The sequence below is a fragment of the Camarhynchus parvulus genome, chromosome 28, assembly GCF_901933205.1.
Source record: "Camarhynchus parvulus chromosome 28, STF_HiC, whole genome shotgun sequence".
NCBI classification, from domain to species: Eukaryota; Metazoa; Chordata; class Aves; order Passeriformes; family Thraupidae; genus Camarhynchus; species Camarhynchus parvulus.
In genome coordinates this window covers 4,025,669-4,040,488 of record NC_044598.1, presented here as the reverse complement: position 1 = coordinate 4,040,488, position 14,820 = coordinate 4,025,669, and the positions used below count along the sequence as shown (strand labels likewise).

General features: G+C 55.6%; 1 protein-coding gene across 3 annotated transcripts in view; it reads right to left on the bottom strand.

Moving 5' to 3' along the window:
• The window catches only part of LINGO3 (leucine rich repeat and Ig domain containing 3), a 34,725-nt gene extending 20,176 nt beyond the window's left edge, over positions 1–14,549 (bottom strand). The window contains exons 1-2 of one of the 3 annotated variants that reach the window (XM_030966654.1): positions 13,464–13,519; positions 2,798–2,934 (exon numbers count right to left, since the gene is read on the bottom strand). The gene's annotated coding sequence lies outside the window, so the exon portion shown is untranslated. Of the gene's footprint in view, positions 1–2,797; positions 2,935–13,463; positions 13,535–14,462 lie in introns of those variants that run through there. The other 2 variants (XM_030966655.1, XM_030966653.1) reach the window with 2 other exon arrangements.
• Between the last annotated feature and the right edge of the window lie 271 nt (positions 14,550–14,820).

Below are 14,820 nucleotides of genomic sequence, written 5' to 3'. Positions count from 1 at the left end.
AAGGAGAGCACTGTCAGTCACCTTCCCCCGTGTCTGCCACAGAAATCCCAAATAAACCCCTCCAAAGGCCAGGGATGGGGCACTCAGGCACCTCCCAGAGAGAGGGAGCATCCTCATGCTGCTCCAGCCACATGTGTGACCTGACCACTGCAGCTTGCCTGGTTTTATCTGTAGATATAGAAATATTATATAATATATTTTAATAGAAATTATCATGTACTTATAATATTTCATAATATATTCACTATATAATATATAAAATAAGCTATATTATATTATATTATATTATATTATATTATATTATATTATATTACATTACATTATATTATATTACATTATTTTATATTATATTACATTATTTTATATTATATTACATTATTTTATATTATATTTTAATATATATTAAATACATAGTACAATATAAAAGATATATAATAAATAATATAAAATATAATAATATTCATTATTATTGTTAAATATGTAATATGCATATTTTATAATATGCATATTTCATAATAGAGAAATATTGTATATTTTTAATTTATGTAATTAGAAATATACAATATTTATATATATTAAAATATTATAAATATAAATATATTATAAAATATATTTATCATTTTATAAATATAAAATTATGTCACACTTCGAGCCCTGAAGGATCCTCTCCCCACCAGGAGAGCATCTCAGCCCTGCCCTGCCTGGGTAGCTCCGGATGGAGCAGGGAAGACCCAGCAATGCCCTTGCGGAATCTGCAGGAGGGCACTGAACCCACCCAGGGGGTGCCCACAGCCCGGGAGGCCTCGAATCTGGGGAGATTTCACCCAAACGTGGCAGCAGAAGCGCCACAGGCCGGAGCCCCAGCCCCGTGTCCCCCCCTGGGCATTTTGGGGGACTTGGGGGGGTCGGGAGATGCTCCCAGCGCTGATGCAGCAGATGCTGAACAAATGATTCGCTGTGGTTTTACCGAATTGCTTTGAGCTCTCTGGATGAAGTTTAATTTGCCTGTTGCAAAGGAAGAGGGAATTTAAATAGCTCCTTTTGTGTGGAAATCCTGCTTAAGAGCCCTCAAATGTCCCCGGCTCGGGTCTCTCAGCACACCCCCGCAGAGACGCTGCTGCTGCAGCTCAGCAGCTGCTCTGAGCCTGCTGCAGACCTCACTCAGCTCGGGGAGGTGGCGTTTGGGTGGGCAGTGGCAACCAGGGGGTTAATTCCTGCTGGGAGAGCCTTGGGGAGCCTTTGGCAAAGGAACTTTCCACGGCAGGGATTCGCTGGGGAACGGCAGGGGAATGAGGAGCCGGCCCTAGGGCACAGGGACTACATCCCTGGGGGCACAGGGATCACACCCATGGCACAGGGATCACACCCATGGCACAGGGATCACATCCCCGGGGTGTGATCCCCTTTATTAGGGAGTGTCCCTGACTGATTTCCATGCAGTTCCAAATGAGAACATCTGTTCCAGAACGTGAGTTTCAAATCCTACACGAGATTTGCATCCCTGCCACCCAGGGAGGGACTGGCTGGGGTGAAGGGCTCAGTGGATCCCACTGACACTGGGACCTTCTGGGAGCTGGGAATGTGTGTTCCTGCCGTTATAGGGGGAGTTCTGGGTCCCTCAGGACAAAAGGGACAGCTCAGGGCTGGCAGCAGGATGGACTAGCCCAGGATCCCAGCAGGGTGGAAAAGCCCAGGATCCCAGAAGGATGTGAAAGCTCAGGATCCCAGCAGGATGGACAATCCCAGGATCTCAGCAGGATGGAAAAGCCCAGGATCCCAGCAGGATGTGAAAATTCGGTCCCAGGAGCCAGAAGCCAGATCACAGGATGTGACAAGCTCAGGACCACAGCAGGGTGGAAAAGCCCGCAGGATGGACAATCCGAAGCAGCAGGATGAAAGCCCAGGATCCCAGCAGGATGTGAAAATCCAGGATCCCAGCAGGCTGGAGAAGCCCAGGATCACAGGAGGATGTGAAAGCTCAGGACCACAGCAGGGTGGAAAAGCCCAGCAGGATGGACAAGTCCAGAAGGTTCCAGTCCCAGCAGGATGTGAAAGCCCAGGATCCCAGCAGGATGGACAATCCCAGGATCCCAAGAGGATGTGAAAGCCCAGGAGCACAGCAGGATGGACAAGCCCAGGATCCCAGCAGGATCCCATCTCCTCAGGAACGTGCTCTGCAGCACAGGGAGCTGGAGCACACAGTGTGGGAGTAACTCCAACTCAGCACCTGAAATAACAGCAAGAATGACCCGAACCAAGCCCTGAGATGCAGAAATTACCCAGAAACATCAGCACTCGCAGGGGGGAGCTTGTAGCACCTCCAGCAGCTACAGGTGGTGCAATTCCATGAGGAATTTGCCTCCAGGGGATGCAGTGTGTGTGCTTTGAGGGACTGATGCCCACGGATCTGCTGTGGATCCTCGGGGCTGCTCCACTCCTGGGAGATGGGATAACTGGGAGGGGAGTGGGTTTGGTTCTCTTGCAGCACCACGTGTGGAACTCACACACTCAAATATTCCAGCAGGGATGGAGGAGGCTCCTCAGAACCAGCACCACGCGAGGGTAAATCCCAACCACACCAGCCCAGCTGCTGCTCCCCATGGCCATGGAAAAGGTAAAATTTCAATCCAATTCCAGCAGGTGGGACACAGCCACATATTTACTGCAGAGAGCAAAATGCAGTCAGGCCAAACGTGCTCAGCTCCTGGCCCTGAGCAGCCTCTCCTGCCCTCCCTGAGAGGTTTTTTCACTCCCATCCTGCTTGAGCATGAGGAATGTGGAATTTAAGCTCACTCACAGACCACCTGAGCTTGGCTTGTCAGGTGAGTCCCTCGTTCCCAGCCCTGGGAATGAGCTGACGGTCTTGGCATTTGTTTTTGGCAGCTCCCAGGTCACGTAGCAATCTCTGTCTCAGGTTACCTCCGGGGGTTTTGTCTGCAAATACATTTTAATCCTTGTGAAATGGAACCCACCAGCACGTGGGTGAAGTACCTAAACCTCCTTCAGTCCAACGTGGTGACACCAGCACAGCTCCCTGGCCCTCTGTATGTTTGTGCCACCAGGGCTGTTGTCACCTTCTGCTCCTGTGCTTTTTGTTTATTTTTTACTCAAAACTTGGATTTTTTTAAACTCTTTTCTGGGCTACTCAGTGGAGGAGCCAGGAGAAGATTCCCCTCTCCCTAGGTACCATCAAGGAGCTTCCAGTTCTGCACAGGGCATCCCCCTGAAAAAAGAAATGCAGCAGCAAATCCCAAAGCCAAACAGGACCCAGATGTCCTGGAAATCAGCAGACATGCAGAGAAGCAGACCAAGGTGCCCAAGTTGAGCTCTTGTAAGGCAGGAGCATCCCTTGGGATGTGCACAGCAACTGTTCCATGCATCACAGCAGATCTGGCTCATCTCAGAGCACTGCAGAAAGGGCCCTGGGGGTCCTGGTCAGTGGCAAGTTGGATCTGAGTCACTGCTGTGTCCTGGCAGCCCCAAGGGCCCCCCTGTGCTGGGGGGCACCAGGCCCAGGGAGGGATTGTCCCACTCTGCTCTGCCCTGGGGCAGCCTCACCTCCAGTGCTGGGGGCACTTTGGGCACCACAGGATCAGAAGGACCCAAAGCTGTTGGAGAGTGCCCAGAGGAGGGACACGGAGCTGGGGAAGGGGCTGAGGAGCAGCTGAGGGCACTTGGCTGGTTCAGCTGCAGCCCAGGAGACTGAGGGGAGGCTCCTCGGGGCCTGCAGCTCCTCCCCAGGGCAGGCACAGGGGCAGGGGCTGAGCTCTGCTCTGGGACAGGGACAGGAGCCCAGCAAGGGCTGGAGCTGGGCCAGGCCTTGGCATGGAGCTCAGGGCAAGGTTCTGCCCCCTGAGGCTGCTGGGCACTGCCCAGGCTCCCCAGGGAATGGTGCCAAGGCTGCCAGAGCTCCAGGAGCTCCCAGGGGTGCTCAGGGTGGGGTTCTTGGGGTGCCTGTGCAGGGACAGGAGCTGCACTGTGGGATCCAGCTCAGGATCTTTTGGGATTTGATCATTCCATGGATCCCAGGACACCTGAGACTGCCCCAGTGTCACACAGCCCTGGTATCCAGGAGCATTAAGCCAGAGACTTTTGCTCATTAGTGTAATTAATGTCAGATTGCCCAGCCAGCTGAGCTTCCAGCTGACCTTTAGTTACTGAAATATCAACAACAAAAATGACACATTACCACGGGGAGGTGTCACAGGCTGCTCATTTGAAATCCTCTCTCAGTGACAGCCCCCCAAAGAGTTTCTTTCTCTAAAAGTAAATGGGAAAGTTTGGAAAATGCTTAAGGAAGGAGGAAGAATTCAGCTCCACAGCAGCACAACAGGGACACGGCATCTCCCAGCTTTTGGGGGCAAGGCAGAAATGACCCCAGGGAGAGAAATGGAGGGAGAAATGAGGCAGAGCTGTTAAAAATGAAACAGAGGGAAAAAAAGATCTGTTTTGTAGGAGTCTTGGGAAAGTCACTGAGGTGGAGAGAGCTGAGCCAGGACTGAGGAAGCAGGGACAGGTCCCCAGGCCATGGAGTGATCCCTGCACAGGAACAGGGACAGGGACAGCTCTGCCCAGCATCAACTCAGGGGCAGCCACAGCCTGAGCCAGAGAGACCCTCAGGGCATGGAAAGAAACCCCAAAAACCCCAAAAACCCAGCAGCATTGTCTGGTGCTGGATGAGCCTGATCCAACAGACCACAGCCCCACTTGTCACTGCAACAGCAACAACCTGCACGTGGATATCCAGAGGTTTCCAGATGTTGGTGCAGGCTGAGCAAGGCAGGGGAAGGCAGTGGTGCCAAACTGCTTTGTCACAAGGCTGGTGCTTGATGTAAAAGTGACCCTGAAGGGAAGAGGTAAGACCCTGAAATTTGTTTTCCCTCAGGAAATGATGCCTCAAAGGTTTGAGCTTTTCTATTTTTCAGATTCTGTGCTGCTTTAGTGGGTGGGTCTGCGTTCATATCAGGGGATGGTGAGCTCTGTGCACAGAGCAGGGAGACAAAACAATTCCTGCTCCAGCTGGGGACCAAGGACAAATGATCCAAATCTCAGGCCCAAGAGCACAAACAACGTGGGCTGGAGAGAGAAAAACAAGCAGGATGGGACTGCATGGGCTGGGGTGGAATTGGACAATGAACTGCAATATGCAAATGGAGCAGAACTGAGCAAAGTGAGAGACCCCCTACCCGGTCGTGCATTTTGTGACCATTTTGGGTTTCATCTTGGGTGCAGCCCTGGCTGGGCTCTTGCGCTGCCCAAGGTGGATCCATGGAGGCCTTTTAATAAATCCCTGCTTTATTCTGTAACTCTGTCTAATCTCTGTTCTAGTTCAGCCTTCACAAGGCATCAGAAGAGTTGAAGGAATCATTTCCAGCCCCTTCTCAGTGGTGCAGCCAGAGGAGCAAACCATGAGGGTGTTTGATGCTTTTGGCCTCTTTTTCCAGAGGGTCACCCGGGCTGACCTTCCCCGTGCTCAGGACAGCTGGACACCAACCCTTCAATATTGGCACAAGGAGCTATTTTGTGTTTTTCCATTTAAATCTCATTTGAAGGAAAGTCCATCTGGTTCCTTCTGTGCTGCCAGAGGAAAAAAGGGCTTTTCTTGGGTCAGTTTTCCACAGGGAGACCCAGGAGAGGCAGCGTGGCCCAGGACTTGTGCCTGGTGGGGAGCTGGGGCAGGGCCCCTGTAATTGAGCATTAATTAGGGATGGAAAAGGAGCAGAACCCTGCAACTGCAAATGGAAGGTGGAGCGACATAAATGAGAGAGAAACTGTGACCTTTTTCCATAAGCAGGAATATTAACCAAGTGTGACTAATGGAGTGGGGAGGAAATAATCCTGCCTTCATTAGTCCTTATTCCAGGGCCTGATGAGGAGTGGGAGCCTTGGGCTGCTCCCAGGGAAGTGCAGTGGGTGATGCCAACATCCCTGCCAGCCATGCCCAGTGCTCTGGAAGTCATTCCAGGAGTTATTGTGGAGGTTGGACCCTCCAGCCCAGCCAGGGCTGCACCCAAGATAAAACCCAAAATGGTCACAAAATGGACACCTGGTCACAGGGTCTCTCACTTTGATCAGTTCTGCTCCATTTGCATATTGGAGTTAATTGTTTAATTATAGCTTTAGCTTATGAAGTCCCATCCTTCTTGTTTTTCTCTCTCCAGCCCAAGTTGTTTGTGCTCTTGGGCTGAGATTTGGATCATTTGTCCTTGGTGCCCAGCTGGAGCAGGAATTGTTTTGTCTCCCTGCTCTGTGCACAGAGCTCACCATCCCCTAATGTGAACCCAGACCCACCCACTAAAGCAGCACAGAATGTGAAAAATATAAAAACTCAAACCTGAGGCATCATTTCCTGAGGGAAAACAAATCCTCTCACCTAAGGTGAGGTGTTCCAGCATGGAGTGTGCCTGAGGGAGTTTGGATGCTCAGGGAGAGCCCCTTTAGCTCCCCTGCCCTGCAAACCCTGCTCCTGCTGTGCTGTGAGGAGCACCATGAGGACTGTGCTCAGGAGGCTCCAGAAGATGGAAAAAAGCCTTCCCAAGGCTGCCTGAATCCCCTCAGGCCCCGCTCCATCCCTGCTGGTGGCACCTGGCCCAGCAGCTCCTGTCACAGCCTGATCCCACAGCCTGATCCCAGAGCAGCCAGCAGCACCCTCCTGGCCACTTCAGTCTAGAGATGAACCCCCTCATCCTCCTGCACTGAAACAGCAGCCAAATTGAGAGGAAAAGCAGTCAAGGCCTGGGGGGAGCTTTTGAGGATGGGAATTGAGTCAGAGATCAGTCACACCCCCCCCTCACTGCAGGTCCTGTCCCTGCTCCTCCTTCCCTCCCGTGCCTGCTGGGATCTGCTGGGTGACACTGCCACCATGTCCCACACTCCCAGCTCTGAACCCAGCAGGGCTTCACTGCAGGGACACAGTTTGGGGTGACTGGGAGTGGGGCAGTGCCCCAGCCTCATCCCCAGTGGGTGCAGCTGTGAGAAGAGCAGGTGAGCAGCACTGACAGCAATGAGAGTGCCCAGGTGTGCTGAGCAAGCACACCAGGGACCACAGGTGCACTGCATGGACATGAGGGGTACAAAAAGTTGGGCTAAAGAACAAGAAGGGCAGATGTTGGAGAAGATGAAACAGGAAAGCCTTATAAATATGATTGCCTGGCAAAAGATTTTGAGAATATAGAAACTATAAGTGAGATTGAAATGAAAGCAAGGTTTGAGGTCCCTTAGTTACTGTACAACGGGAAAACAATGGTGTGGCTGGCTGAAGGTGATCCCCTTTTGATGGAACAACACCCTCTGCTTGCAGACAGCTCCAAGGGTCAGAGCAGACCCTACAGCTTGGCAGAAGGGGCCCAAAGAGGAGTTTTTAGGGTTTAAAATGTAACACAGTATGGTAATGTAGTGATTCTTATAGGCTGTATGTAAATGCTGTAGGATTTGTATCTTGTACTAGCTTGGTTAGTGAGAATTAGAATATTCAACACAGAAGAAGATTTATTGTATTGTAACGGGAACTTCGCCCTCTTACTTTTCTATGCTCTTACCCTTTTGCTGTCTTACCCTCTTACTCTCTTACCCTCTCATCCTCTCTCCCCCTCTCTTCTCTCAGGCCTGCTCCAGCTGTGGCTGGCAGCTCCCAGCAGGGCCCTGCACCCAGGCCCTTTGCAATAAACCCCAAATTCCAGACCTGGCTGCAGAGATCTCTCATCTCTGTCCATCCCGCCCGTCCTACCCCCTGACACTCCTACAGGCAGATGCTCGCAGCCCTCTGAAGTGATGTGATGTTATTCTGTACGAGTTGAACCCTTCTGAAATTGCCTGATATATACTCTGTGTATCGTGGCTGTCTCAACTGTGACACTTCAGCACCTCCCTGGTAGGAGCAGGACTGTCCCCAGCACCCAAAGTTCCCCCAGTTCCCACTCAACTCTCTGGGAACATCAGGGTCCTGTGCTGTGACAGGGAGAGCACTCAGGCTCAAACACACCCAGGGAGGGACAATATTTGGTTTAATTTTTTCCTCAATTCCCTTCCCACTGAATATTTTCTCTTCTCCATTCCAAGAACTTCCTTTATTTCTCCCTGTCTCCCTCTAGCAACAGTATCTGGGAGAAACAATGAATTTTTAATAGGAGGGGGCGGTGGGAAGAGGTAGACCCTGAGGCAAGAAGAGAAAACATTGATCTGTTCAATCACCCCCACCAGCAGGAAAACCACATTTGAGGGAGAGGGAGCCACGTGAGGACCACAGAGCAGGGTCGTGGTCCCCCTTTTCTCTGAACCCAGTGGATGTTGTACAGGTCCCAGCCAGGGTGAATCCTGCTCAGAGGAGCTCTCCACACCCCCCTGGCCACGTCTGGTGTGGGGCTGGGGGTGCAGCCCCTTGGAGAGGAGGAGAACCAGGGTTGTTCCTCTGCAGCACCATCCCTGGCAGGGTGGGCAGGCCCTGGCACAGGGTGCCCAGAGCAGCTGGGGCTGCCCCTGGATCCCTGGCAGTGCCCAAGGCCAGGCTGGATCAGTTTGGAGCAGCCTGGGACAGTGGGAGGTGTCCTTGCCATGGCTGGATGGGCTTTAAGGTCCCTCCCAACCCAAACCTTGGGGATTCCACGATCCCAAAGCTGAGATGTGCCCACCTCCTGCTCCCCATTGTGCCTTGCAGGGCCAGGGCTCATCCCCATGGAGCTGAGGATGCCCAGCTCCCCTCCCTCGGTGCCTGCCCTGGCTCCCCACCACAGCCTGAGCCTAAATATAGACCCTGGTTCTCTTTTCTTGTAGACACAACCGGTGCTCTGAGTCAAAGTCCTTTCCCATGAACTCACTGTTGCTTAATAAAGCACAAACCCTCGGAGACCTTGATGCTGAGATCTGTCATTTTAATTCCCAGTAACACTTGTTCCTCTCCACTCCAGTGTGTGGCCGCTGCTATTTTGGTTGGCACATCGGGAGCTGAACAAGGAGCCCCGGCGCTCCAGATCTGAGCTGGGCAGAGCTGGGACAGCTTTGAAAACCAAACCTTCCTGATGGATGGGGCTGCAAGCCACAGCTGAGCTCGTGGTGGCATCAAAAATTCAGGGGGAGGAAGGCAGGGAAGAAGGGAAGAGGCAGAGGAAGAGGCATCAGAGAGATGGATCCTGCCTTGGGGTGCCCCTGTGGATGCCAAGGCACCACAGCAGCCTGGGGAGCACAGCCCACACCCTCTGTGCTTTGTTTTTAACCCATCCCTGCTAAAGCTGTTTCTGTTTGCTCAAATTCTCCCTCCCAGTCTCTGCTGTTTGGTTGTTCTGGCGTGAATTTGGTGCTGTCCTCAGCTGCCCATTTTACATGGAAAAGAGGGAATGGCAGCCCCTGCCTGGGCCTGGGGAGGGCTCCTGCCCACGTGAAATGGGCAAGCTGAGGACAGCACCAAACTCAAATTGCCATTCCCCTGCTCTCCCACCACCAGGGCCATTTCCTCACTTTGCCCCTCCTGAACAGGGACACCTCTGACACCCCACAGACCTGGGGCACCCGTGGGGTTCCAGCTCCAGCCCCAACCACCACGGCTCAAATGGGATCCAAAGGAGAATCCAGCACATTCCATTGCCAGTGGCTGGGCAAGGCTCTGGCCCAGCCTGTCCCACTCCTGCATCCCTGCTCCCTGAGCCAAACCTTGTGGAAGCAGCTGCTTTGTGTTTCAAGGTAAACCCTACAAAAACTTCACAAGCAGAAGGTTTGTCAGCTGAGGGTGCCCAAATCCATTTCCCTTCCACAGCCACTGTGGCTCTCAGCAGCATTTCCAAGTGTTCTAGTGGGATTTATTGCTTTTCATCTCCTCTCACATCTCTGTTCTGATCATTTCTGCCCTCACCTGTTTGTTCTGAGGCTTTTCCAGCATCCCAGAGTGACCCTTTGGGCTCAGGCAGCACCTCCCACCCTCCCTGCAGCCCCATGCACCAGAGACACCCTGCAGGGCGCTCCCTGAGGCTCCCTCTGCCTGCTCAGACAACCCCACCACTGCTCCACAGCCCCCACAGGCAGCAGGAGTGTGGCTGCTGAGGCTCTGTGCCCCTCTCCAAAGCCAGGCTCCACTCCCCAGCCCCTGCAGCCAGGGAAACTGAGGCACGGCATGTACACAGAGAGGTTTTGGAGCCTCGTGGTGAATCAGTGCCACTGGGGACAAGCCCAGGGATGGCTCCCACTTCCCTCAGAGCTGTGCCTCTGGGGACGTGGGGAGCTGTTGCTGGTGCCAGGATCCCACCCTGCTGCCCACACGCACCCAACCCCTGCAGCCAGGGAAACTGAGGCACGGCACACACACATAGAGATTTTGGAGTCTTGTGGCAAATCAGTGCCACTGGGGACAAGCCCAGGGATGGCTCCCACTTCCCTTCCCTCAGAGCTGAGCCTGTGGGGACATGGGGAGCTGTTGCTGGTGCCAGGATCCCACCTGTGCTGCCCACACGCACCCACTCCACACCCCAGCCCCTGCAGCCAGGGAAACTGAGGCACAGCATGCACACAGAGGGGTTTTGGAGCCTTGTGGCAAATCAGTGCCACTGGGGACAAGCCCAGGGATGGCCTCACTTGGCTCCCACCTCCCTTCCCTCAGAGCTGTGCCTCTGGGGACGTGGGGAGCTGTTGCTGGTGCCAGGATCCCACCCTGCTGCCCACACGCACCGGCGGCACGGGAATCGCCGCTGCCCACGCCCAGCACACCCAGCCACGTGCTTCACGTTCCCAGCAGCATTCCCAGGGCTTCCAACAGCCCTGTGCCTCTTCCACATCCCCATGCCGGGGATGGGAACGCAGCAGCGCTGGAGCAGCCCAACTCCTCCTGCCTTATGGCAGCTCCTGCTCCTCACGGAGAGAACAGGAGCCACCTGCTCCCTGGTGGGATGCTGAGGAGGGGGGAAACAGGAGTGATCTGACAGCCAGGAGTTGGGAAAAATCCATCCCAAACACGTGGATTGAAAACCTTTAAATGCTGGAATGAAAACCTTTAAATGCTGAGTGCAGCCGGCGCCGAGTCCGTCTGTGAGTCCAGGGTTTAATTCGGGCCCAGGAGGGAAGAGCAGGGATTAGGTTTGGGCCTTGGAGCCAGGGATGAGTCCTCTGGTGAGGCAGGATTAGCACAGCTAATAAAAGCAGACATTCCTGAGCTCTAAACACTACAAAATAGGAAAAAAGCCCCCGGCCCTGCTATCTTCAGCCAGGGATCAGCAAAAGCTCAACACACAGAAAAGCTGAGCCTGGCAGGAAAGGCTGAGCCTGGGAGGAAAGGCTGAGCCTGGGAGGAAAGGTTGAGCCTGGAAAGAAAGGTTGAGCCTGGGAGGAAAGGTTGAGCCTGGGAAGAAAAACTGAGCTGGGCAGGAAAGGTTGAGCCTGGGAGGAAAGGCTGAGCCTGGGAAGAAAGGCTGAGCCTGGGAGGAAAGGCTGAGCCTGGGAAGAAAGGCTGAGCCTGGGAGGAAAGGCTGAGCCTGGGAAGAAAGGCTGAGCCTGGCAGGAAAGGCTGAGCCTGGCAGGAAAGGCTGAGCCTGGCAGGAAAGGCTGAGCCTGGGATATGTCCCAGCTCTGCCTCAGCACGGATGCCCTGGATGGTGAAACACAACCCAGCCCCTGCTCCTCCTGTCCTCCAGCTCCCTTCTCCAACAGGGCAGGATAAAAGCAAAATTTACTGATTTTTAAGCCAACTCCTTCCTGAAGCTGCTCTGCCTCCTGCTCCCTGCTCTGGGGATGCTCCTCCAGCTGTTTTGCAGGATGGGCATTGGAGAGCATCTTCCCCCAAGAGCTTTGGGAAAGGCTGCAGACACCCGAGTGGGGTTTTTGCAATGTGAGAACCATAAGAAATCTTGGGTGGACCAAAAATCACCTCTCCAAGCTGCTCTGGCCAAAACCCATCCAGCTCCACCTGTCCTCCAGCAGCCAGAGGCAGCAGCTCCTCTGCCTCCCCTCCGTGAGTGCCACAGAACCGTTGGTGATAAAAACATCAGCACAAAATTAAACCACATCAGCCCCAGGCTGCCCAGCTGGCAGCTCTCCTACTCATCTTCAATTATTCTCCCATTTAAAGGACGTGCTCCACGCTCTCTGCCATGCCCCAGGGTGCTGGATTTTATCCCCTCTCCATCCTGCCAGGGGTGCTGGAGCTTTGGGGTGCAGAGCAACCCCAAGGGCCCTACAATTCCCAAAGGGTTATTGCAGGATTCAACACCTGCATTTGGGATTTTAACCCACACATGACCACATCACTGCTGGGCAACTCTGCTCTTGGAAGGATTTTTGGTTTTAATGCCTTGTGTTTTGATGGAGAGGATTGTCAGAACTTTCCCTGCCTGGATGAGGCTTTTCCCATGGTGCCACCCCTGCTTTGGGGCTGCTGCTGGGTTTTGGGGTCTCCATCCTGCAGGCTGGGTGGTGAGAGTGCATGAGAGACCACCCACAAAACCAAGCAGCAGCCAGGAGCTCTGCTAGGCCCAGGTTGGTGTCCCCAGGCCACCAAACATCCCCAAATCCTGGTCACTTCCCCCTCCAGCTGCCCTGGCTCCAGCGCTCCTCACTCCCCTGGGCTGAGTTTGTGCTCCGGGTGCTGCCAGGCTGCAGAGCCCAGCACGGCTCCACTCTCCATCTATTTCACAGGCACTCTGCCTTCTCCTGCCATCCTCTCTCCCTTCCTGGCTGCTCTTTTCTCCTTCCCAAAAACCTCATCTCAGGGTAGGAACAGAAAAAAGCAGCGGCTCCTCTGCAACCGCTGCCTGTGCGACCGCCGCGGGAATTGGAACACCTTTTGTCAGCTTTTAGCTCAAATCCACTTTGCAAGTGGATTAAGGAACTGGCACAAAAGTACTCTGGATGGAGAGTGGGAAGAGGCAAAGGCTGCTATTCCAGCACGGCAATAGGAGCCAGGAATGCTGCGCTTGCTGCCTGCTCCATTTCCCCGAGAAACACAACCCGGTAACACCCGCGGCTAAACCAACCCTCGGAATTTTCGATAGGAGAATTCGCCTAAAAACCCGGGATGCTCGGCGAAGAAGAGGCAGGAAGGGCCCTGGGGTGGCGAGGAGTGAGGACCTGCAGCGCCCGGGGGGGAAACACGAGCGAGAGGATTTGGGAAAAGCTTTCCCGACGCCCGGCGATGCCCGGAGCCGCTCGGCTGTGCCGGGGAAGGGGCTGCAAGCGGCGGCCCCAGCCCAAACCGGGGTGGGGGGGACTGCGGGTACCGGACCCCCGGGGGATGGAGCGGGGCAGGGGCGGGCGAGGCGGCACCACCGCCACCCCCGGTGCGACCCCGGGCACCGCGGGGGCTGCGGAGGGGCCTGCGGGCGGTGGGCACAGCCGGGCAGCCCCCGGCGGGCAGGGATGGAGGGAGGGATGGAGGGAGGGATGGAGGGAGACTGCGAGTCCCCAGGGGCGGCGGGGGCTCGGCGGCCGCCCCCCGGCGCCACGTGTGCGGCTGGGCACGACCCTCCCCGGCCCCGGGACCCCGCACTCACCGCTCGGCTGCCGCTGCGGGGCTGCCCATGGCGCGGCGGCGGCGCGGGCAGAGCCGCAGCCCCGGGGCGGCGCGGCGGCGGCTCCGGACGGACCCCGGCCCGGCCCCGGCCCGTCCCCCGGGGGCGGCGCGGCGGCGGCAGCGCCTCTCCAGCCGCGTCGGGCCGTGCGCGGAGCCGCCCCCCGCGCCCCCCGCCCGGCCGGGGGAGGGACGGGGCCGGGGGAGATGCGCGGCCCCGGGCGGAGAACGGGAACAGCCCCGGAGGAACGCAGGGAAGGGCACGGGGGTCTCCTCCCCGCGCAGCCGTGAGCGAAGGGGAGGGGTTCACCCGGGCAGCTTGGGGTGTCCAAGGCTCGGAGTGCCCTTGGTGAGGTCCCCGATCCCATGGCAGCACTGTGGGGTGCCCCCGAGCACCGTGCCTGGGGTACACAACCCCACCTGCGTACCCCCACACCACCCTGCCTGGGGTACACAACCTCATGCCAGCACCGTGGGGTACCCTGACCACCCTGCCTGGGCTCCCCCAGCCCCACTCTGCACACCTGGGTACCCCCACACCGCCCTGCCTGGGCTTCCTCCACCCACAGGTACCCACCTGCCGCCCTGCCTGGGGTCCCTCAGCCCCTTAGCAGCACCCCCAGATCACTTCCCACCTCCCACCCCATCCCCATGACAGCCTGTTTGCATCCCCGTGCCTGCCCCAGGACAGGGTTTGGGGGCCACCTCACCCCGAGCTGCCCTCTGCACTGGAGGTGGAGGTGGTTGTGGATGGACACAGCCATTCCCCCTCCATCCCATGGGAAGCTGGGGCAATCAGGGCCCAAACAGAGCTGTGACCCCAGGAATGAGTGCAGCCCCCAGCCCAAGCAGGGCTCCTGCGTTTGTGCCCCACACTGGGCCCCAGTGTCCCTTGCAGCAGTGCCAGGACATGCCAGGCTCACGGGACAATGACCTGGAGCCCCCCAGCAGCATCCCCATCCCCCTTGGGGACAGCACTCACCATTGCAATTCCTCCTTGGAGTTCTCCTCGTGCTCCTGCCGAAGCCTCCTGAGCTGTGGTGATTTGGTTAATTGGGCTTTGAGGATGGCAGAGGCCAATTCCCTCCTTGGCTCTGGCTTGCAGGGTGAAATTGTTGCTCCTCTCCACTCATCACTGGTCAGTCCAGGCTGGCCTTAGCCTTGCTGGTCCCTCAGTGGGCAACTGATGCAGTGTGTCCTGTGCCCTTGATGTGCTGTGTGCCAGCTGACCAAGCACCACCTGAGCCACTGGGTGACATTTGCTGCGTCTGACAGCGCTTTTCAAGCAGGGCTTGGCAGCATCTTCTTCACTTTACAGCTGAGGAAACTGAGGGCAGAGC